This window comes from Pantherophis guttatus, chromosome 5 (genome assembly GCF_059756535.1).
Source record: "Pantherophis guttatus breed Tessera chromosome 5, ASM5975653v1, whole genome shotgun sequence".
Taxonomy (NCBI): domain Eukaryota; kingdom Metazoa; phylum Chordata; class Lepidosauria; order Squamata; family Colubridae; genus Pantherophis; species Pantherophis guttatus.
The window spans coordinates 27,540,174-27,565,624 of NC_142067.1; the positions used below are offsets into that span (position 1 = coordinate 27,540,174).

The 25,451-nt window shown below is 37.7% G+C and overlaps 1 protein-coding gene across 2 annotated transcripts in view; it reads right to left on the minus strand.

Annotated features, from left to right (window-relative positions):
* The window catches only part of SMAD9 (SMAD family member 9), a 36,774-nt gene extending 21,376 nt beyond the window's left edge, over positions 1–15,398 (minus strand). Inside the window, exon 1 of one of the 2 annotated variants that reach the window (XM_034411418.3) lies at positions 15,048–15,398. The gene's annotated coding sequence lies outside the window, so the exon portion shown is untranslated. The remainder of the gene's footprint in view (positions 1–15,047) is intronic. The other variant, XM_087894780.1, reaches the window with a different exon arrangement.
* Between the last annotated feature and the right edge of the window lie 10,053 nt (positions 15,399–25,451).

Consider the following 25,451-nt stretch of genomic DNA (forward strand, 5'->3'; position numbering starts at 1 on the left):
GTGCACCCAATCACGGATTTAATAACAGATACAGTCTAGATGCTGCATGAAACATAATATAATTTTTAAAAATCTTCAGTCCTTTGTTAAGGCCCAGAGAAGGGTTTTTTTTTCTTTATTGAATACTCTTTTATTTATTTATTTTTCATTTGATTTGCAACTGTGCAATATAGGGTCTTGATACCAATATTTAAAGAGGCTTCTGGATTATGTCATCGGTTTTAGTGTTACTGAAAGTGCCAAAATCAATCTAAAGACTCAAGAGAGTTGTCTAGACAGAAGTCACACTAAAACCTTATGTACTGCTAGAAGATTTTTTTAAAAAAAAGGCTTCCACAGTGGCAGTTCTATTATATATTTATTCTAAAGGATGACAATTTATATCATTTCAAAAACTGAAAAAGAATAATGCCTGACAATCCTTCTGTAATTCTATTACAAGCACCGTGCTGCACCGCAAAGAAATTCAAAATATAACTAAATTAGATCTGTACTGCCTGCCTTTCTAATTCTGAGACAAAGTTACCCCAATATAGCAAATGCTTTTTAACCATGTTACCCACCTTTCTAAATCTGTGCCTAAATACTTCAGAAAGCTTCCATGCAGACAGAATTGGAAAAACATTCCTACACCTATTTTATATTGTGATCACTAGTATTCCAGATGTTGCTCAGATATATAATTATTATCAGTTCCCTCATTATGTCCAACAGTGAAATATTCTAGAAGTTATAGTTCAGCAACATCTAGAATATCACGGTTTGCTTACATCTCCAGTAAAGTTGGTGGTCCAACTGAATTTGGTATACATCTTAATATCCCCTTGTTTGCAAAAAAATAATGGACATGTGGTTTTCTGTTGAAAGTTATTGACAATGCATTGTCTCTGAAATGTTTAGGCCACTTATCTGAACAGAAAAAATAGACTGACAAATAAAAATAGCAGGGATAGCTTAAGTCTAAAATTTATGGATGCATTTTAATATCAAGTTAATTTCTATTAATTTAATACTACAGAAAGATGTTGACACTTATGGGTTCATCTTTTCTCTTTTTAAATACAGGAAGTCCCCAATATATAAGCAAGATCCATTCCTAAATTTAAGTCAAATTTGTGGGTAAGTTGGAAGAGTTATTTAGCATCAATTACTCAAATGTTTGTCTTGGTATACAGCAGGGATGTCAAACTCAATTTCATTGAGGGCCATGTCAGGGCTGTGGTTTACCTCGGGGGGCCAGGTGGGTGTGGCCAACTGGGTGGGTGTGACCAGCTTGACACCACTGTCCAAACTACTGGCATATTTCCTCTTCGCACTGGGTAGACTGGGCCAAAGCCACGCTAGCCCGATGTTTCCTCTTTGCACTGGGTAAACCAGGCCGAAGCCATGCGGGTTCGCTTCTTACATTTTCCAGGATGGCCCAGTGGGCCGGATCCAATCACATCACGGGCCAGATCCAGCCCACGGGCCTTGTGTTTGACACCCCTGGTATACAGTATAGTATATATTTACCCTTCTATGCAAAGAATACAGGGGACGCAGTGGCTCAGTGGTTAAGACACTGAGCTTGTCGATCGAAAGGTCGGTAGTTCAGCGATTCGAATCCCTAGTGCCGCATAATGGGATGAGCTCTCATTACTTGTCCCAGCTTCTGCCAACCTAGCTGCTTGAAAGCATGTAAAAAATGCAAGTTGAAAAATAGGGACCACCTTTGGTGGGAAGGTAACAGTGTTCTGTGCGCCTTTGGCGTTTAGTCATGCCAGCCACATGACCATGGAGACGTCTTTGGACAGCGCTAGATCTTCGGCTTTGAAATAGAAGTGAGCATCACCCCCTAGATTCGGGAACGGCTAGCACATATGTGCAAGGGGAACCTTTACCTTTACCTTATGTACAGAATGGTAAAATGGCAGATGATATTCTCCTTTCTTGAGCCAATGAACTGCTAAAGCACTGTTTCATGAGTATAACAAAGTAGTGTGTGTGTTCATTGTTTCAAACTGTTCTAGACTAAATCAGGGGTGAAATTCAGCTGGTTCTATCCGGCCCAGGCGAACCGGTAGTGGCGGCTGTGGGAAGCTCTGCCCACCCGTGCTGACATCATGATGTTGCTTTTTGAGATGATTTTAAGCCTCTGCGCATGCTCAGAAGGCTTTGTGCATGAGCAGACGATGCGCACGCACATTTGCGAACCATTAGGGAAGGTAAGTGAATTTCATCCCTGGACTAAATACAATGATATAAGAGTAGAGAGAACCCCATATATTATATGTCCAGTAAAACAAAACAAATAAAAATGCATGCTGAGTTCTATCAGAAAACTCTAGGAGAGAGTCTAAGAGAGAATATTTATTCTCGATAATAATACTCTGCAGTGGGATTTGCATTCTCCAGAGAAATCTACCTGGTCACTTTTCAGTCAGTTATCATGTTTATGTGCTTCTTAGAAGCCCTTCAGGGAAACTTCAGTTAATTCTGAAGTTTAGTCTTTTTAATGTTTTGAGACCTAAGAACACAATTAACAAGCAATTAAATCTTTGTTGTGTGATTTGTTGAACATTTAAAATTAATGCTGAATTTAAACACTATACTCCAGTTGAGATAACAGAGAAATGCTAAAAATAAAACTGCCTCAACTGATTGGTCCCTAGGAAAACCAAATTTAAGGATTTTTTTTTTTTTTTTTGCTTTTTAATTTATATGCCACCCTTCTCCGGAGACTCAGAGCGGCTACAATGCGTTAAGCAATTGAACTTTACAGGATGATGCCCAGCTCCATAGAACTATTCTCATTCTTTCATTTCATAATACTCGCTTCTTTGACTTCAGTTCTGGTTTGTGTAAGAATTATTTATATCTAAAAGCTAACAAAAACAGAGTAAAACCAAACAAAAATAAGGATTTTCAAAGAGCCAGTGTTATAAAATGAAAGAATGTTTCGAGGAAAACACACACTATACTCACATTCCTCCATATAATTAAGAAGCGTAGATACCTGAGAAAATTTTAATTATTAAATATTAGACTTACTTGCCACACCACTAGTTCTATTATAATTGTATTAGATCACTTGTATTTATTAGATTTAATCCTAAAAATAAAATTACAAATTGTAAGTAACTGTAAAGGACTTATTTTTTTTAGAACACTCATCTAGGAAATAAATTTGCTTGTTCTCAAAAGTGCCACACCAACATTTGTTTTGTTGATAATGCCTTTAAAGCTGGGGTCCCCAACCCCGGTCTGTGGATTGGCATTGGTCCGTGACATGCCAGCAACCGGCTGCAAAAACAAGCGAAGCCCCATCAGTGAGATGAAGGCAGCATGCAAACCCACGCTGCTCCCTGGTCTGTGGAAAAACATTTCTCCATGGAACCAGTGCCTAATGCCCAAAAGGTTGGGGGCCACCTCTTTGAGCAGGTCATTGATGCCAAGTTGATGGTACTATGTCATGCATACAAGTATTTTTTTTTCTGTAATACTAATGGGACATTAATGGGGATTTTATGGAGTTTGTTTTTTTAGTTATGTGAAGATTTACACTAGAGTTTTCATGTACATTTTTACATATGTAAAAATTCTGGAATAGGGTCCTGGAGGTACCTGAATGTAAGAATTAAGTGTAGCTTTAAGCAATGATTTGAAACTTAGGCAATTTCCAGATGTATGGATTTCATCTCCAGAATTTTCATTTCCAGAATTCTGGAGCTTGAAATCTACACTTAGAGAAGTTTTCCATATTGGCAAATGATGTCCTTGAGCCCCAATTGCCTCTTCTGTTTTAATTAATATAGAGTTTTTAAAAACTGGCATTCCTAGTTGTCAGTGTAATAATTGGCAAGGATGAAACGTAAGCAACTTTAGCATAACTATATTGCCAGGAGCAGAAAACATTGCATGTTTTGGAGATTTCTTACGGTGAGTGAACAAAATCCTCATATTCAATGTCCTCTCTTACTTGCTTCTTGTCTTCTTCTCTACATCCTTGCTGTTTTTATTATAAATAGAAGTATTGAAAAAATATTATTAGACACATATCAAATTTTACCTAGAAAAAGCATATGCCGGAATGTTGTAGACCACGGGTGTCAAACTTGTGGCATCATGTTGCTGTCACGTGAGGTATTGTGATGTTTTCCCCCTTCACGGAGCTGGGGTGGGCATGGCCTGTGCATGATGCATCTGGCCCACAGGCCGCCAGTTTGTCACTCCTGCTGTAGATCATCTGAATACTTATTTGCTAGTAATCATCTTCTTGGAGAATCAAATATATTTAGGCAATGTACCCAAAAAGCTTTTTAGAAGGAAGCTCATGTGAATTCGGGTTTCCAGGGAGCTTTTAAAAATTTCAACAATGGTCTTCCAATATTGTATTACAAACTGCTTTCAAAGCTCCCCTGAGCATCATCATCCTGCCAAGAAACATAGTGGGGTACCTTCTCCATTTGAAAATGCTGTGAACTAAAAATCTGCATGGTGTTGATTCTTGGTCTTCTTGATTAAGGCTTTTAGCTAGCCCTGAAATGTTTTACATATATAGACTTCATTGATCTAAGTAGAAAGTAAGAATAAAATTGTAGGGTGCTTTTAAAAATGTGCATAAAAAAAGTAATTCATCAATTCTGGCTTATTTGCAATGGACTTATTCTGTGCCTTTTTGGACCTTGACAGCTGGTGGAATTTCTGTTATCGAATACTGTTATCATATATTGAAGAAATGCTTTGGCACAAATGGAACTCCTAAAACATACTGTCTTCTCTTTGCAGAATATATAATAGACTTTTTTCCTCAGTACTGCATTGCATCAGACAGGCAGCATCCCCGCCCACTGCTTTATGCTCAATGGCATTGTAAGAAAAAGGTACATAGATTCACACACCAATGTAAACAAGGGGTGGAGTCATTGCCCTATCAAAAATTCCATATTTTAAGGAGAGTGGTTATGAATATTTTAAATACAATTCAATCCTGCCACTTAAAAAAGAGATTAAATCACAAAATAACAAGACTAGAAATAATTTAAGCTTGCTATGAATGCAATGTTTTCTTGCATTATAATACCTTTATCTCCATCTAGACCAAATAAATGAATTACACAACTATTTATATCCAAAACTAAACATTACTATTTGAATCAGGGTATCAATGGAGAATCCCACAAAGAGATATATATATATATATATATATATATATATATATATATATATATATATATATATATATATATATATATATATATATATATATATATATATATATATACATATATATATATATATATATATATATATATATATACATATATATATATATACATATACATACATATATATATATATATATATATATATATATATATATATATATATATAGCGCCATATTCAGCATTTGATAGCTCTACCTTTTCTTTTGGAAGAAACATTAATTGAAAAAGAAAGATAAAAATTTCAATAGCTTGGTTTCTTTGTGTCTTAAGACCAGAATCTTTTCAGCTGGATCTTTTCAGCTACCTTCTTTATACTTTGATAATGACAGAGAGTAGAAAGCAGACTACAAAGACAAAACATGTAGTTGGCATGTAGCAATTTCCTTGTTTAATAATCAGCACTTCCAAGTAACTACAAAACAATCTGCCAACCAGTATAGAAGTATTAGACTAGAAGGACCAACACTCTGTATCAGATAGACTGTTAAGTCCCAATGAGATACAATGCAAGCCACACAAGTTTGTTCACAGCTGCAAATTTTATGTCATGTATATAATTTCCCACCAAGATCATGGGGTCTGCAGTAATAAAACTGCTCAGGAAGAAAAAATACTTTATACATAATTCATAGTACCTGCAGATTATCTTTTTGCCTGAAGACAGTTAAATCCTTTACCTCTTCCAAAAAACCCTGAACGCACAATTTGTCTATTTGAGAAAAACCAAACACACAACTTGTCTATTTGAGAAATGAATTTTTTTGAGTGTTCACTCTTCAGGGCAAACCAGAATAGATTTCCACAGTGGTTCAGCCATTGTGCTAAGCAATAATGTAATATGATTTTGGATTATCAGAATGTGGGAAGCAATCCACCGTGGTTTGTAATGCATGGTTATAGCACTTGGCTTAGTTTTACTATTTGCAATCCAGGCAACAATGGCTTGATTAAAAATATAGTTAAATAAATGATTTTGGTTTAAGTTTGAACTCAGTAATAAATCTGCATCTGGGGGGGGGGGACTAGGTGCCCAAAATCTAAGAAACTGGGTGGAACATACATTTTAATAAATAAATAAACTGTGCTAATGAAGACAGCTGTCAAAGGAATTGATGAATGTTATTCATTAATACCATACTGGCCTAATTCCCTATTGAATAATATTGAACAGTATAAAATATACTTGGAAAAGCCTAAGGAGATTGATAAAATGACAGCCTAACTGTTTTCATCCTAATTCTTAACTGCAACCGCTTTCTATAGTTCTATGCAATTTTCTAATGTTACAAAAGTGATTAGAAAATATTGCAAACATGGAAGAAGTTAAACAAAGAAAATAGTTATTGAATGTTATAACTTTGCTTTACAAAAGGGGTAGGCAACCTAGTGCTTGTAGAAACCAATAGTTGCAGAGCCCTTTCTTATCTGACTTTTAAAATTATTATATATTTTAAGATATTAGTATATTATTTTGATTAAAATAACATGAAATGAGGAGTTGGCATGCTGCAAGGCAAACTACCAGTCTTCCATTTCATCTTTATTTCAAAAAATGACCGTTTCCATGTCAACATTCTTAAAATGGTGCATGGTTGCATCTTCTAGCATTCTCAGCCATCATGTGTTATGGTAATCCTGAGACCTCAAGACTAATATATCTGGAGGGAATTATATGAGGAAATCTAAATTAAGACGTAAGAATTGTCTTCCTTAAAGCAAAACTGTGACTCATTTATTTCAGTCTTAAGAAGCCCAACCCATTATTATGGCTGGTTGCACAGTCGGCCTGATGTTTAGACTGGATTTAGTATTTTTGTCTACTTATTAAGTCCTTCCCAAGGACCTGGGATAGGTATCTGTTGTTGTTTAATAATATTAAAGATTCTGTCACAGAATCTAAGATGTTCAAAGTAAAGCTGCCTTTTGCAACTGCCATAGTGACTTTGTCAATGCCGATAGTATTCAACTGGTTTCTCCCGTGTTTTTGAACTACATCAAAGGAACCTATTACTTTTGGTACCATCTTTGCTATTTTTGCCACAGTCATTCTTCTTCTATTTGCAGGCCTTTGTGTTGTGTGATTTTTTGACAGTTTTCTTCTGCTGGCTCCAGGCATTGCAACATCCATTATCCAGACGTTTTGTCTTTATTTGGGGCATTAAGTGGCAGGTGCTTGTATATTTGAACTGTAAAGTCCCAGAGAACTTGAACGTCTTCATTTTCTAACACTTTGTTTAGTTTGTGATTCTATCAGTTCTTGCTTGTAGACAAATGTTATTTCTTGCAGATAATCCAATGTATCATAGTTGCTACAATGTCACGCCTTTATTTGTTGTCAGTCTGTGTGATCTTCTTGCAGCAACTAACTAGGTGGTCCATTGGTTCAGCTTCCTTGCAGAGGCACCATTTTCTTTCTGCTGCTTTGTTCTCAATTTTGCCTTTGTACGCATTTGTTTTTAAGGCTTGATCTTGTGCAGCCAGAAATAGCCTCTTACTTGAGCTCTGTCTCTTACTTTAACTTTCTTGCTTTTAGACATTGAACCATTGCTTTTAAGTCATCTTGTTATTTTCTGCTTTGCTTATTTTTTTAACGTACTGGCCATGTAATACTTTGCTTTCCCATGCCTCTTTTCTCTTTTTCATTTGGTCTTTCTTGTAGGCCAGTCTGGTCTCTCCGGTACTCAGTAAGCCTTCCTGGCATACTTCAGTGCATCCTCTTCCCTGTCTTTCAAATAATTCTTCCAATGCTTTCATAAGTAGAGTCTGTCAACATTGCTGCATTGATGAAGGATGTGATTCATTGTCATTATTTTTCTGGTCTTCTTATCAAAGGTTTTTAGCTCTGCTTAGGCCCAGTCCAATATTCCAGCTATGTATTTAATGACTGGAATTGCATAGGTATTAATTGCCTAAATGATATGTAGAGAGTGAAGATCTTCTTCACTCTCATGACATATTCATTCTTTTTCATATCAGTGTACCTGATGTTGCCAGCTTGAAGGATGCCCAGGTATTTGTAGCAATCTTCTTCATCCAGACTCTTGATATTATTTCCATAAGGCATCTTGATTCTTTCCGTTTTTACTATTTTTTCCTGAGTGATGGTAAAGGTGGCACTTTTGACAGTATTGATCAGCATTCTATTTCAGATGGTGTTTTTCCATACAGGTTCAGATAGTCCATGTAAAGAAAGTGGAATAGCCTGGCATTTGTTTTTTATATTTAATAACAATTGCCTGACTTGTTCAGTATTGGTGACAGATTAATTAGTGCAATGACAAAGAGTAGTGGGGAGAGTGAATATCCTTGAAAGATTGATATAAAACTTTCTTAGTTTAATATGTAGACCAGCAACCATAATCGTATTACAATATTGGCATCTTTTAATACTGGTACCAGCTGATTCTTTGTAAGAAGCTTCAATGCAAGCAACCTTATTCTTTGTTTTTGTTATTTTTATTCTTTTGTTTTTGTTTTCTAAATTGTTTATTTCAATTCTTCTGTTTTAGTTAGAGATTTTTCTTTCTGAGCAGAAGGCAGAGGAGATGGTGCCAGGTTTAGGAACAAAAACGGCTCAATAACTATGCTTGCTTCCTCGATTGTTGATTCATCCTAGTTTACTTTTACATCTGAATTACTTCTGGCAAGGCTCAGATTTCTTTGTCTTGGGTAGATTTTGCAATTCTTTAATTCTGCTTCTGTGAATATTTTATTTTATATTATAAATTCATGTTGATCTGCTAACCACTGTTCTATTATTTCAAATTCTGGATGTTATTCTTTCCAGAACTGGTACATTTTTTTTCAGATATCCTCTTTTCATTGGACTTGATTTGTGTAACAAATCATCTTTTTTTTTTCAATCTTTATATATTTGCAACAGATCAACAACTTTTTTCCAGTGGCCCTGGTTGCTCAGCCAACAGTCCAGAGCTCTGTAGCCTAATTGTCACCAAATGCCCAGGAACTCCAGTACCTAAGCATGCTTCTTGTTTACCTAGGTGATGACTGATCCTTTATGGGTTTCTGCAAATTACATCTCACCATATTATTTATGGGGGATACACTGTCTGGGTTTTCAGATTGAAATCTGTTCTATATGATTGGTATAGCTCTCATCTTTCTCAGAGCACACAACCCCCAAAATTATGTCAATACCCTTCACGGGTATTATTATCATCATCACCATCATCATCTGTTCAAAAAAGATAATAAGCTTAGGCTTGGTGTTGGCATTTATATGCATCACGTTCTTCCAAGGAACTAGGATTTTGTAATTGATGTAGTATAAGTATGGATTCAGTGTGGCCATTTGCAATTGACAGAATAATATTTTATCAATGCACAGATTTTGTAAGGGCTATCCAAATTTTTTTGGTATGACACCCATTATGCCGATAAACACTGGGACCCTCACAGCCGTTTTATGCCATAATCTTTCAACTTTTGATTTTCAGTTCTTGACACTTTGTAATCTTCTCCAACTCTTGTCTTATAATTTACTATCTCCTGGTATTGCCACATCAATCCAGTTTCTACTTTTCAACCACAATTAAACCTGTTGTGTTATGAGCCAAATCTTTATTAGTTTGTATTCAGAAATCCTATATTTTAACCTATTCATTTTTACAACTTCTTCAACTATATGTTCCCACCAATTTTTCATTACTGGAATATTTTGACAGATGTTCCAGTGAATCAGTTTAGCAATTGTGTTATGTCATTATTTATAATCTGTTTTTGTGATTTTCTTGCAGGATCTGAGTATATGTTCTATTGTTTCTATTTCTTTGCACAATCTAAACTTTGAATAATGATAATAATAGAATAACAAGAGTTGGAATGGCCTTGGAGGGTCTTCTAATCCAACCCCCTGTTCAAGCAGGAAACCCTAAATATTTCAGACAAATGGTTGTCCAATCTCTTCTTAAAAACCTCCAGTGCTGGAGCACCCAAAACTTCTGGAGGCAAGCCGTTCCACTGATTATTTGTTCTAACTGTCAGGAAATTTCTCCCTAGTTCTAAATTGGTTCTCTCCTTGATTAGTTTCCACCCATTGCTCCTTGTCATCCCTTCAGGTGCATTGGAGAATAGGTTGACCCCCTCTTCTTTGTGACAGCCCTTTAGATATTGGAACACTGCTATCATGTTACCCCTATCCTTGTTTTTATTAAACTTGACATACCCAATTCCTGCAAGGGGACTTCAATATGGTTTAGCCTCCAGTTCCCTAATTATCTTTATTGCTCTTCTCGGCATTCTTTTTAGAGGCTGAAGGTCTTTTTTATTTCTTGTAACCAAAACTGGATTGCAAGTGTGGACCAAAACAATATTGCAAGTGTGGTCTTACCAAGGCATTATAAAGTGGTACTAAAACTTTATGGGATTTTGATTATATCTGTCAATGCAGCCTAGGACTGCGTTGGCTTTTTTGGCAGCTGCAGCACACTGCTGGCTCATATTTAAGTGATTGTTCACTAGGACTCCAAGATCCCTCTTGCAGTTACTATTATCGAGCCAGATATCACCTATTCTATATCTGTGCATTTGGTTTTTCTTGCCTAAATATAGAACCTTACTTTTCTAAACACTGAATTTTATTTTGTTAGATAAACCTCATTGTTCAAGTCTGCAGAAATCCTTCTTTATCTTGAGCTTATCTTCTCGAGTATTGGCTACTCCTGACAGCTTGCTGTCATCTGCAAATGTGATGAGTTTCCCTTCTATCCCCTTCTCTAAATCATTGATAAAAATATTGAAGAATACTGGGCCCAAGACAGAGCCTTGGGATACGCCACAGCATGCCTCCCTCCATGTAGATGTAATTGCATTGAAGACTACGTGTTGAGTGTGGTTGGTCAGCCAGTTATGAATGCTGTCTAATCCACATTTTTCTATCTTATCACGTAGTAAGTTCTGGTCTATTTTATTAGATTCCTAACTTAAGTCCAAGTATTATATCCACACCATTTCTCTGGTCTACTAATTTTGTCATAGTGAATCAATGATTTTTCAATTCTGGCTTTGATTGTATTAGTTTGAATAACTTGGCCTTGTGCCCAGTCTTCAGGTTTTTTTTTTAATGTTTTAATGTTCCAGTGCTAAATCATTTCAGGGTTATCTTTATCTACTTCCCCCTCAATCTTTTTTTATAAAAAAATGACCATGAAATGTTTTCCTTGCCAGTATTCTCTTTTTGTTTTATTATATAATTTTGATATTCACAATTTGCTTCCTGTACACTCAGTAAGTTCCAATTTTTAATTGCATCAATACTTGCTCTTGACTGTCTTTTATGTAATAGCCAATGCATATTTTTCTTCTTCGACAGTTTGACCTGAAGTAAACATCTGTTTCCATTTCTGAAGGGAAGATATGATCTATCAATATCATGGGGATGTAATGCGTATGAATAGTCATCAGTTTTCTTGTTTTTTTGGCCAATTATTATTTATTTATTATTACTATTTCACATTTGTTATAGCACTCTATTCCCAATGGCCTACAGTGCAGTAAAAGTTTTAAAAATTTACCACACTGTAGTAAGATAGTAAGATTTCACAATATTTCCAAGTCATTATGTCTTATTTACATAACTCTGTTTTCCAGTAGAAAATGGTTAGACCAGTGGTGGGTTGCCCCCAGTTTGGACCGGTTCTATAGAACCAGTAGTAAAACTGGCGGGAGGCTCCTCCCACTGACCCTGACGTCATCAGAATGCTTCTGCGCATGCACAGAAGAGCATGCACATGTGAGCGAAGGTAGCGTGCGCAGCCCTGCTGCAAACCGGTAGTAAAGGTAAGTAGAACCCACCCCTGGGTTAGACCAGGGATGTCAAACTGACAACCCATGGGCTAAATGCGTCAAGCGCAGGTCACGCCCACCTCAGCTCCGTGAAGGGGGGAAAAGTCACAATACATCACATGACATGAGTTTGACACCATGGGTTAGACTAAAAGCAAGATATGATCACACATAGCTGAGAGCCAGTATCATTGTAATAGTTTTATTGAACAAAATAATAATATTGAACAAAACTGGTTCATATCATGAGCAAGCATAAACCACAGTGGCTAGTTCACACAACATGTGAAGCCGAATAAATCACATTAATCACTTCACTCTATTTGTTAACCCAGTCACAGTAGTTTAAATTCCTATCGCCATATATCCATTTTAGAATTAAGGTCTCCTGCTCCCAATAGGGAAATGAAGTTTTCTTTACACTAGATTAATAGATTTCAACTATAAAGATGAGAATCCTTTGTAATGCTTTGTTTGTGAGAAACACTGCAAACTGCAATGTCATGTTACTCAAACTAGTATCAGTTTTATGATCGTACAATATATTTAATCCCACAAAGAATAGATGTATTGCTGATGCTTTGAAATGGTTTTTAATTATAATGAAATAGTCTGTGTTGTAGTGGTAATATGGAATATCATCATGCCAAATGACCAAGACGTAGGTTGTATACAAAGTCTTGATTAAATAGGAATGAGATTAGTTAGCATCTAAAATTGCTTTTAGATACATTCACTCAGTGGTTTTTGCAATATTTACGTATAGGTACTATTGTAGTTGATTCACTCAGTCATTTGATTTAAACCAACTCCATTTTAAAAGTCAAATATAAATAACGGTTTAGTAGTTAAGAGTTGCCACAGCAATTTATGAATCTGGATGGATTAAATTACAATTTATTTGAACTATAATCGTTGTTTTCCACTTCACTAAAAACTTAATGTCTAAATTATTGCTCTACTATATCCTTTAAACTCTAAACTCTCCTTTGAATCACTTATTTTCATAATTCTTAGTTACAAAATAGCAAATATTTTCTTATCTGCAGTGCCCTTCCTGGACAACTGCAAACTTGGCTACATTTCAAGAACCTGTATATTATTTCCTATGTCTCTGGGCCATAAGATAATTCATTCATAGAGAGAGAATTACAGGTTTGTAATTTGTTCTCTTAGCTGACAATGTAATTTGTCTCAGAATGTAAATGTCAACCTGATGATAGACTCATACATTGCTTCTCTACTCACAAAAGTCATAGAACTTTAACAGTTCAAGTAATTTTTTTTAAATAAAGACTAATGTTTCAGATACCAGTAAAGGGAATCAGCGCAAAATGCTGAAATGCCCAAATGTTCTGCTTCCTTTCATATGAGGAGTGTGGGAAAAAACCCTAAAATTTTGCAGAGGTTAAGAATTTATCTGTTACTAAGTCTTCCACAATCAAAGAAATTCTGTGGTTTCATCCAGTCACGGGTGTCAATGACAAACTCCCATCATTTCAGTTTTGCAGAATATAGTTTGTCTTTTAACCAGAACTTTGAGGAGCCAATTGTAAGAGAGGTTCTGAATATACATTCAGCCCACTACTGTTTTCACTGTCAATGCAAAGCCCATGGCTCCATTAAACCAGAATCATGTCTGAGTTTCTCCCACATTTCTTAATTTTCAGCATTTTAATTTAGGTTTGGTGGTTTCTATTAAGAATTAAAAATATTTGCTTTTTCTATTTTTCAGACAGATCCTTATCTCCCTTCTGGCCATGCCCAGACTTTGGCTTAGAAACGATGATCACAACTAAGATGTTAAACTTTGGTTCAGATGATGTTATTTATGGAATTGACGAATTCTGGGACCTTAGTATTCAAAGTCTTTAACAGCAAACTGGAAAAGGTCTTCTAGCTCTATTAATACTATTATAAAAGAAATCAGCATTTATGGTGACTCAAGACTCCTGACCTTTGTTTCTAAATATATTTTTTCTCTCTTAACGACTTGATTTTATAGACAGATAACCTCTAGAAGTTGAAGAGCAGCCTAAGGAATTATTTTCCGGCAGGAACCCTTACGCTTTCTTTCTAAATTTAGAAAGCAGAGAAAGAAATCAAAATAGAGGCTGAAGAGCGCTTGACAGCGGTTAACTAGCCATAAAAAACGTTTCGCGTTGAGCCCCTCCTTCCGATCACAATACTGGCGTCAGTTTGTCTCCTATATCAATCCTTCCACCCCCCTCTCCATTCCTTCCTTTCTGCATGGATGTGGCGCGTTTCTAAGAACACCGAAAGGAGGACAAGCCCTCGCTTATGAGGGGAAATATTTCCAAAACAATGTCGACCATTAAGAATAAGAGCAAGTCATTGCACGGTCAACTCTTTTATCATTCTACTTTTTATGAATGAATAACCTCGATTGCTTGGAGGAGCCCCCACCCCCACCCCCACTCTTTTGTTTTTGGGAGTCCGCCAGCCTCGCCTAACACCAGGAGTTTCACACAGGTCACTCTAAAGTAAAGGCCATTCTGTGGAAAGGTTTCCTTCTCGAATAAAACAGACAGACTTCTCACAAGTGTCACAGGCTAACCAGCGTGAAGACTATTTCCTAAAATAAACTGTGTGCGTGTGCGCGCGCGCGCGCACTCACAGACACCTATCATAACCGAAGATCTTGTTTGGGGGGGGGAGAGTAATGAAAACACCCGGACATGAAAACAGCCAAAAGGAAACTGACGGCTGCCAAAGTCCCCTCGAGAGCCTAGTTCAGGCTTAAGAGCGCCTTGTCCGCCGAAGGGCAGGGCTGGGCACCACGTAGCTGCTGGTCGAGGAAATTGACGCCTGCAGTGCAGACAACATAAACAGAGAGAGAAAGAGAGAGGAGCGAGAGAAGCAGACTGAACTTTGCGAAGGGCTACCCCGGAGGCAAGCTGCCGCACACAAAACCCAAACTGGGCAGCCCGGCAAAAGTCTCCCGAGTGGAACTGACATTTCTTGCCCGAGGAAAATAAATAAGCATATAAATGAGTTCAAACAAAAGCTTGGTACCTGCCCGTAGGTTGAACGCCTCAGCCGCCTGCCCTTCCCGCCGGATGCCCAGCCGTCGCCTTCCCGGGATTGCGCCAACTTCTTTGGAGCGAGTGGCTCACACTTCCCCCTCCTTCTAACGTGCGAAGGGACGCGGCTGCAGGAACTCGGCGGCGGCAGAGGCCAGAGCGAGAGCAGCAGCAGCAGCCAGCAGCCAGCCAGCCAGCCAGCCAGGGATCGAGCGAGCGAGCGAGGCGTCAGTCAGGCGGGAGCCTAGCAGCTTGTATTAGTGCGCCGACCTGGAACTCAGCCAGGAATCCCTTCTGAGTGGCTTGGCGGTCTGACTGACTGACTGACTGACGGAGTCTGGCTGCCTCGGGAGCGCGCTGGCGCGCACCTCTGAAGACCCTTCTGTCCAGGGAGAGGGAGGCGAAGGCGGAGGCGGCAGCCAAGGAAGGGGAATGAGGACGGCGAGAGTTTCTTTGCCTGACCCCCAAAGACTAGAGAGGAGAATGACTTGATTTTGTGATGATTGCCTGTACTGCAAGCTAAACGAGGGCTATGAATGGGTGGGTAGGCAGCCTGAAAGTAAGACCCGTAGGCTTGGACGGGGTTGGGCAACGAGCACTTGTCGAACTGTACCTGGAAAACCCCCCTAAGGAAGGGGCGCAGGCGCAGGATAGGGGTCCGGGCGGGCAGATGAGTATCGTTTTTCCTGCTCGGCCCAAGAATTTTAAGGAAATACCAATCATCGGTCATTTTTCCCCTTTCTGACTCTTGGCCTTTAAAGGTGGGAATGGAGATTTTGCAATATCCTTCACCCAGGACTGGGGAGGGAATGGAGATTTTGCAGTATCCTTCCCCTGGAGTGGGATGGGAATGGAGATTTTGCAGTATCCTTCCCCGGGAGTGGGATGGGAATGGAGATTTTGCAGTATCTTTCCCCTGCCATGCCCACCAAGCCACTTCCACAGAACCGGTAGTAAAAAAATTTGGATTTCACCACTGGGGGTGGGGGTGAGTGTATATTGGAAATTTAGTGTATTGAGACTCATGCTTGGATACTGCAAATCAACCTAAATATCCTTTCTGTCGCCCAACTGGAGGAGTGGGTAGGTTAGGATGTTTCCTTAAACATAGCAAATACAATTTGGAAGGGCAAATTATGCATTGAATGGTGCCTCTTGGTGTATATAGGAATCCAAATGGAAGCGTTTCCACAAACACCTGTTTTAACTTCTGCTTGAAAATGTGCAGTGTGAGGAATCCTCCTCTCCAAGTACTGCAATTGGTTCCACTGTCGAATTGTTGTTACTATGAGGAATTACAGTACTCAGAATCTGCCTAACTTAAATCCATTATTGCAACTCCTGTGTTCTAGAACAAAAGAGAACACTTTTTTCTGTTTGACATTCTATTAGGTATCTGAAAACTGATACAAATCCTTCAATATTGCCAAATTTAAATGTACCCCTCTCCATAGACATTCTTCATGAAGCCTAATTTCTAATTGCCTGATGGTCCTTACTGCTTTTTCTAACCCTGTTTCAATGTTTTTAAAATTCTTCCTGAAGTGCAGTGCTCAAAAATAGATACATTACCTGAAGTGGCATCCAACCAAAGTAAAATGAAGTATTAAAGCCATTTGTTTTATGACATTTGCAATTGTTAGTGTGGCATTCCCCCCCCCTTTTTTTTGCATCTCACTGATGACTCATCCAATTGCAGTCAACCAGATGACCCAAATGGCCTTCCAGTAAAATCCATTTTATATCTGTGTAAATTTGCACTGACCTCTACATTTCATGCTGCTGTTTTCAGTTAATTAATATTAGAGTAATTAAACTCTAATATAGATTAATGATCTATAAAGATCATTTGATATTTCCACTTTGCTCTTCCAGAATATTAGCTATCTTATCCAGTTTTGCAACATTTGCACATTTGATAAGAATGCCCTGTACCTCTTCCCCTAAATCATTAATACATAATGTAAGTACAGGTTCTGGATTGGATTTTGTTAGCATCCCACTTGATATTTCATTCTGGTTTCATACAATATCATTGATTAGCATTTCTTCAATGTGATTGTCAAACAGTCCTTATCTATTCTTAATTTTCATGTCATCCAGCCCTCATTACTTTCTAAACATAATATTGCCAAATCCAGACAGTGATAAAAAAGAAATTTTCCTCACATTTATGATCTTCACTGATCTGTAAAGAAAGGAAAGTTGAAGTAAGATCATAACTGTTTGTCATAGTTTCACTTAGCAACCACTTTTCTTAATAACTGAGCTGCTGGTCCCAGTTGTAGTAACTAAACATGAACTACGTCTATTATTGTTGAGAACAAGTGAGCCTACAATAGTTAATGATGTCAAAAATGGTGAGAATGACCAAAGTTCTGAACACTGGGCAATATGTGTCCACATTATCACCAATATTAGCAAGTTGAGAGATGATTCATACAGCAAGTCTTTTGTATGCTAGTTTAAAACTGGAATACTTAAATAGACAAAGCTACCAAAAACAGTTAGTGGGGCATCTTTGTGTTAAAGCTAGCAGGATATGAAGATAGATTCTTAGCAAAATGCAGTTGAGTAGCTCAAACTGTAGATTTGATTGCTATATTCCAATTGTGGGAGTTATTCTACCAAGACCTCCATTATTAGCAAGCCTGTTTATTATACCTAATAAATCGTATTTACCTTCCTGTATTACGAACTTAAGCTCTTATTATATTCTGAGCTTTAGTGCAGACATAGGCAAAGATTGTGAAATCCATGAACCATTAATTCTGTCTGACTTTTATTCCAATATTTTTATATATTCTATAATAGCAAGTCTTTAAGATAATAATTTCAAGAATTTGACTATCAAGTACCACAAGTTGAAGTTTAATGTCCTCCTGACAACTTACCATGTTTGGCCAAACACATTTTTACTAGTACTTGTGAGATACAATGCTATGACAGCAGTACATCACCTAATTAACTGAGGCCATGGTCCTACAAAACAAATATCTCCTGTTAATACCATTTTGGAAGCTAATCATTTATTTGTAATGCTTTTTCCTTTTCTGATCCTTTTCTATGAAAAAATGTATAAGACAAGCAATATAATAAATAGAGAGGACAATTCTATCTGTTTTTTGCAGTGTTATTTATCCAAATCTGCATAGACATCTGGTACAAGGTTGGTGAAAATGACAGAATCAGTAGAGATGGCAAAATTAACTTGTTTGGTTAGAGAAGAAACAATAACTACATTTATTTGTGATTGGAATCCTGTTATGGACTTTTTGCTGAAAAGTGAGCATATGATTTATGGATTTGAAAATTAGAAAGAGCTTATGGAAAGAAAAATATGATGTATCCTTAGAGAAAAAGAATAAAATATAAATATATCTATAACCACTGTCAAGAAGATTGGAAGCTGCTTTAGAATCTTTTTATTCCCTTTTATATTTCTTTTTATGTATTTCCTTTTCACTTATTACTTTGTTATATTCTTCTTTAATTCAACATTTGTACTATTTTTAAATCTGTTGAACTCTTCAATAAAAATTATTTTTAAAAACATTTGGTGTGCCTTGATGACATTGTCATACAAATAATGCAGATTATGTAATTTGCTTTAGTTGCACTATCATGTAATTGATATATACTGTAATATATAATTCATGTCATGTCCATATTGATATTATGATGCATATAATGCCTTTTATGTTCCATGTACGCATGGATAACAAAAAGAAATAATAGGGGATTTGATAACTCTTAAGGGGATACTATGGCTCAGCAGTTAAACGTGCTGAATTTGTCAACTGGAAACTGACAGCCCAGATTCAAGATTTGAGGCTGTGCAACAGGGTGACTTGTTACTTGCCCCAGCTCCTGCCCAACTAGCAGTTTAAAAGCATATAAATGTGAGTAAATAAATAAGTACCACTTCAGCAGGAAGGTAACAGCATTCTATGTGCCTCAGTATATAGTCGTGCTGGCCACGACAGCAAAAGTGTCTTCAGACAACACTGAACTTCCTTGGCTAAGAAACTGACATGAGCACCACTCCCTAGAATGGGACACAACTGGACCTTTGGGGAAAACCTTTACATTTCCATCTTTTATAAGTCTTAGGTTCAAGTGCTTGAAAACTTTTATTTTTCATATTTCTGAACTGCCCATCTCTTTCAAAGAGAGACTCTGGGTAGTGTATGATATAACATTCTAGGGTTCTTGCTTCTGGCTATTACTCCCATCTATCATAGTATTCTTTATTGTATGATTCACTTCCTTATGGAGAATTGTTTTCTTTGTTGGTTTCTGTTATGGAGCATTCTTTCTTTGATCTGATAAATCCTACCCTCTCTCATCAGCTGAACCATGGCCACACTTTGCTCCTCTCCTTTGATTTTGTTTTTCTTCAAGGCTAACCACAATTTACATTTGCTGCAAATACACAGTATGCCAAATTGTTTTGGACAAGAACACAACATATCACAAGCATTTCAGGTCACAACCACAGAATCCCGTCTTTTCATCATCCTGAAATAGGAACATATAAACTATACCGATAGTAGAAGCATTATTGAAAGGCACATCACACACTTAGCATATGAACAGTCACATGTTTGATCTTGGCAAATCAAGGTGAAATCATGGTCAGAACATTTTGAGAGGGGCATTGTGGGAATGGAGAATTCAATCATGGGATGTTTCTGGATATGTTATATGGGCTATTTTTATAACAATATGCTTAAATCGGATCAATTACAAATCTAGGATTCATATAGCCTGCTAGGTTTCGCTGGTATTAAACTTGGTTTTTTTCGTACCAGTTATACAGACCAGTGGTGAAATGTAAAATTTGTTACTACCGGTTCTGTGGGCATGGCTTGGTGGGGGGGTTAATGTGACTGGGTGGGGCGTGGCCAACTTATTTTAAAAAAACTTTTAAAAGCATTTTTTCTACAACCTCTTCGAAGAGGTTGTAAAAAAAATGCTTTTAAAAGGCTCTGACGATCCCAGCTGAGTTGCCTGATTGTCAGAGGCTTTTGTTTTCTTTTAAAAGCATTTTTTTCTACCGAAGGCTCTGATGATCAGACAACTCAGCTGGGATCGTCAGAGCCTTTTAAAAGCATTTTTTTTTACAACCTCTTCGAAGAGATTGTAGAAAAAATGCTTTTAAAAGGCTCTGACACTCCCAGCTGGCATGATCATTGGAGGCTTTTTTTTTACTTTTAAAAGCATTTTTTCGGCCAAAGAAAAAATGCTTTTAAAAGTAAAAAAAAAAGCCTCTGATGATTGCGCGGCTCAGCTGGGCATGCTGGGGGGGAGGAGGGATTTTTGCTACCAGTTCTCCAAATCACCCGCTGCCATCGCTACCGGATCGGGCAATCCGGACTGAACCGGGAGCATTTCACCCCTGATACAGACCTGATCTGTTTGATTAGTTAGTAGTTCATAGTATGGTACAAATCGGGAAGATGGAAAATTAAGCAAACTGATAATATGCAAGCAATACAAAACCACAGCAGCATCTTTGTTAACTCTTGCTCATTTTAATGGGACCTCCATAATTTTTAGGTGGATTGTGTTCTATGAACCAGAGTTTCATTCAGACTGCGTTGATGAATAGTTGCTTCTCAAAATAGTGATACCGTATGCCTCATACATTCTTTTAAAGTTTAACAATAGTAGATTTAAGTCATTTGTGCTGCCGTGTGTTTGTAAATTCTAAAGCCATGAGTCACTTTTGACGTCTTTCGAAATGTATCTTGTGTATCTTAATGGAAATAAATGTTCTTCTAGAGAGATCTGGTAAATGTCACCATAGTGTGGGGGGAAGGATGTCACAAACGTAGCTCTTCCAGGCTTCCCTTGCTTATCTTAACAGAATAAAAGAATAACAGAGTTGAAAAGGACCTTGGAGGTCTTCTAATCCAATGCCCTGCTCAAGCAGGAGACCCTATACCAGTGTTTCTCAACCTTGGTAGCTTGAAGATGGGTGGACTTCAACTCCCAGAATCCCCCAGCTGCTGGCTGGGGGATTCTGGGAGTTGAAGTCCACCCATCTTCAAGCTACCAAGGTTGAGAAACACTGCCCTATACCATTCCAGACAAGTGGCTTCTTAAAAGCCTCCAGTGATGAAGCACCCACAATTTCTGAAGGCAAGCCGTTCCACTGATTAGTAACAGTGACAAAGTTGGAAGGGACCTTACAGGTCATCTAGTTCAACCCCCTGCTCATGCAGGAGACCTGTGCTAGGGATTTGAAGCGCCGAACTGCCGACCTTTCTGATCGACAAGCTCAGTGTCTTAGCCACTGAGCCACCTAGTCAGGCTTAATTAATTGTTAATTAATTGTTCTCGCTATTAGGAAATTTCTCCTTAGTTCTAGCTTGCTTCTCTCCTTGATTAGTTTCCATCCATTGTTTCATGTCTTGCTTTCTGGTACTGTGGAAAATAGTTTGACCCCCTCTTCTTTGTGGCAGCCCCTCAAATATTGGAACATTTCTATCATGTCACCCCTAGTTCTTCTTTTCAATAGACTAGACATACCCAATTCCTGCAACTGTAGGATGAACCATGTTAGCCTCCAGGCCCCTAATCATCTTTGTTGATCTTTTCTGCACTCTTTCCAAAGTCTCAACGTATTTTTTATAATATGGTGATCAAAACTGGATGCAGTATTCTAAGTGTGGTCTTCCTAACTAAGGCTTTATAAAGTGGTATTAATGCTTCAGTGGGTCTTGATTCTATCCCTCTGTTAATGCAACCTAGAATTGCACTGGCTTTTTTGGCTGCTGCAGCACACTGCTAGCTCATATTTAAGTGATTGTTCACTAGGACCCCAAAATCCCCCTCACAGTTGCTGCTATTGAACCAGATTAATCTCTACCTATTTACATTTGTAAAACTTTATTTTTTTCTACATTGAATTACATTTTCTATATTTTGTCAGATAGGGCCAGGGGTAAAATCCAGCAGGTTCGGGAGAACTGGTAGCAGAAATTTTGAGTAGTTTGGAGAACCGGAAAATACCACCTCTGGCTGGCTCCAGAGTGGGGTGGAAATGGAGATTTTGCAATATCCTTCCCCCAGGAGTTGGGAGGGAATGAGGATTTTGCAGTATCCTTCCCCTGCCACACCCACTAAGCCACGCCCACCAAGCCACACCATGCCCATCAAGCCACGCCCACAGAACTGGTAGTAAAAAAATGGATTTCATTAGATAGGGCCCTGTGTTCAAGTCTGTTGAGAGCCATCTGGATCTTGAGAGTATCTTCTGGGATGCTGGTATTCCTGCCAGTTTAGTGTCATCTGCAAATTTGATGAGTTCCCCTTCTATTCCCTCATCTAAATCATTTATGAAGATGTTGAAGAGTACTGGGCCTAAAATGGAACTTGGGGTACCCCACTGCTTATTTCCCTCCATGTAGATCTACGTAGTTTCATTAAGGATTACAGATTGAGTGTGGTTTGTCAGCCTGTTACAAATCCAACTGGTGGTGATATTGTCTATCCCACATTTTTTTAGCTTACCAGAAAGTAGGTTGTGGTCTACTTTGTCAAATACCTTACTGAAATTGAAGTACACTGCATTTCATTGGTCCACTAATTTAGTCACTTTGTCAAAGAATGAAATAAGATTTGTTTGGCGTGATCTGTTTTTGACAAACCCGTGTTGGCTTCTGGTATTAACTTTGCTTGCTTCTAGGTGTTCACAGATCTGTTGCTTGATTATCTTTTCCAGGATCTTCCCAGATATTGATGTCAGGCTGATTGGTCTGTAGGTTCCTGGATCTGTTTTTTCCCCTTTTTTTGAAAATGGGAACCACATTGGCTGTTTTCTAGTCCTCAGTAAAGATATGGTACAATAGTTCCGAAATCACATCTGCCAGCTTCTTCAGAACTCTGGAATGTAATCTGTCAGGTCCCAGTGATTTGAATTGTCTAGAGCAGTATTATTTATCTTATTTGCCAATGACATTGTAAAGCTTTTAGTGTCCTTGATTCTAACTTAACAAAAACAAAGTGAATGACCAAATCTGACCTAAGGTTCAAAAACAATACCTGCATCAATCTAATGATAACTTACAAACAAGAAAGAATGATTGTCAAGTCTGCAGAGAAATATTACAACTAGTACAACAATACTTTCACAAACAAATTTGGTCCATTATCAGATAGATAAAGAACTAATAGTGAGATGCTCTGACATATTGAATTAGAATATACTCCTGTGTGTGTTTTCTTGGGGGTAGATTACCATGGACCCAATACACCACTCATTTAGATGAAGGATAGATATAAAAATTAGATGTAACTCCTTTTGTTAGTGCAAAATATCTTGCACTAAAGCTTTAGTCTTTAGTAAGTATAGATTAGATTGGCATTTGATTAACTGAGCCATACTATATGCTAGAATGAAAAACATTCATATCCACAGAATAGGACTTACGAAATAAAATAAATTATGAGACCTTATGAAACTCAGTAGAATACAGTGTCAATGCAGCAGACTCAACACCAGCCTCCAAGATTTGTAATGGTCCCCATCCTGGTTTATTTAAATGAGATTTTAAGATTTGGCTTAATCCCAAAATCCTCTGTTAGGATCATTAAAAGACCTCTTCTATGGTGTTCTGGTTTTTCAAAATGCTGGGAGGTTTTGGCATTTTATTCATTTTAAAAACAGAAAGTAGCAATTGTTGGATGAGTTCCAGCCCTTTCAGTTCAAATCAATCTATCTGTGGGTTTAATTAGAATTATTGTTTTCAGTTGCTATTTCTTTCTGAAATGGTTTTGTTTATTTTGCCTTAAACCACTATAGGTTCTGCAGCAACAAAACTTCCTCGTTCCTGCTTTGCACAAATGAAAAACACAAAGGAGACAAAACCATATAAAATTATAGTATCTATTTCATCCCTACTAAATAAATAGGAAAAATGGACAAAATTCTTCACACCAGCTTTTGTTTGTTTGTTTTTCATCCCCACTACTCTGAACAAGAATTGCAAAGCCAGCTTTATTTATTAATTTATTAAATGTACATGTCACTCATCTCACTATTGAAGCGACTCTGGGTGCTTGAGATAAGTGAAAGAACAGAACAATTGGCTGGTTGATTGGCTGATTTAACATGGGAAATTGCTACTAAAAAAAAAGAAAAGTCATGATCTAGAGTGGAGATTTAAGGGGTGCCAGGAAAAAGAACTCATCAGTTTGACTTCAATGTTTAGTGACTGACCAGGTATTCAATATTGAACTATTTGAGCAGAAGCCCAAAGGGAACATTTGATGTTCTTTATAGATTTATGATCTTTTCTATTTTCTTAAAAAAAACATACATTTATTGATGTCTAAGGAAAATATGCTCGGACTTTTTTAATGGGTAAATGACACTCTCAACTTTCAGAGAATCAAGCATTCTAGACTAATACTGCTTCTCAAGTTTTATTCATAAGGCAGGGGAAAAAATTTCCCAGCCTCTGCATAGATTTTTCTAACAGCCTATGAATTCTTTGTCCTACCAGCTGCAGTAAATTTATTGAGGAAACTCAAAATGTAAAAGGCTGCAGAAAAAGCTATATGAAATAAAGATCCACTGATGAAAGCTCTGGGAAGACTTCGTTAACACTGAGCTTTTCACAGAGATTTTGTTGTCGTTGTTGTTGATGATGATAGACATCAGGGGAACAGTGTGTCTGTATGTGTGTATGTATGTACATGTGTGTGTGTATCAGTGGTGGGTTCCGGTTCGGCCGAGCCGGTAGCAGTGATGATATGACATCACCGAACCGGTTCTCCCCCCCACGCCCTCCCACCCCCCACCCACGTTATTCTTACCTTTTATTTGGTCCCACCCCTAATCTATTGCTGCCTCCTGAGTCCCAGCTGATGACTAGAGGGAAAAAAACTGTTTAAACTCTTGCCGTGGGGCTTCAAAGGGCCGTCCTACAGCTGATCAGTGTTAAAAGCAAACAAATGAGTCGGGTCGTAAGTGCGAGGACTGGTCGTAAGTGCGAGGACCTTCCAGAAATGACTCTGACCAGCTAGCCACGTCCACCTAGTCACATGACCTCCAAGCCACACCCAGAAAATAAGCCACGCCCACAGAACCGGTAGTAAAAAAATTTAGAACCCACCCCTGGTGTGTATACATATACATCATCACTCCTAAGAAAAAGCAAGATGTTCATAGACAATCATGCAATATTTATAAATTAAACATTAAAAGTAGGGACTGAAACATTTAGTAAATGATGCACACTTGACTGAAAGGTCATATCTATTTAAACAAGCAATGCATTATTTTATTTTATTTTAATTTTTTCTTTCAAAAAAGGTAACTGCTAAAAGCAGAAAGCTATCTTAGAAAAGGTGCTATCACTTCAGGCTCACCTTGAATTGTCTA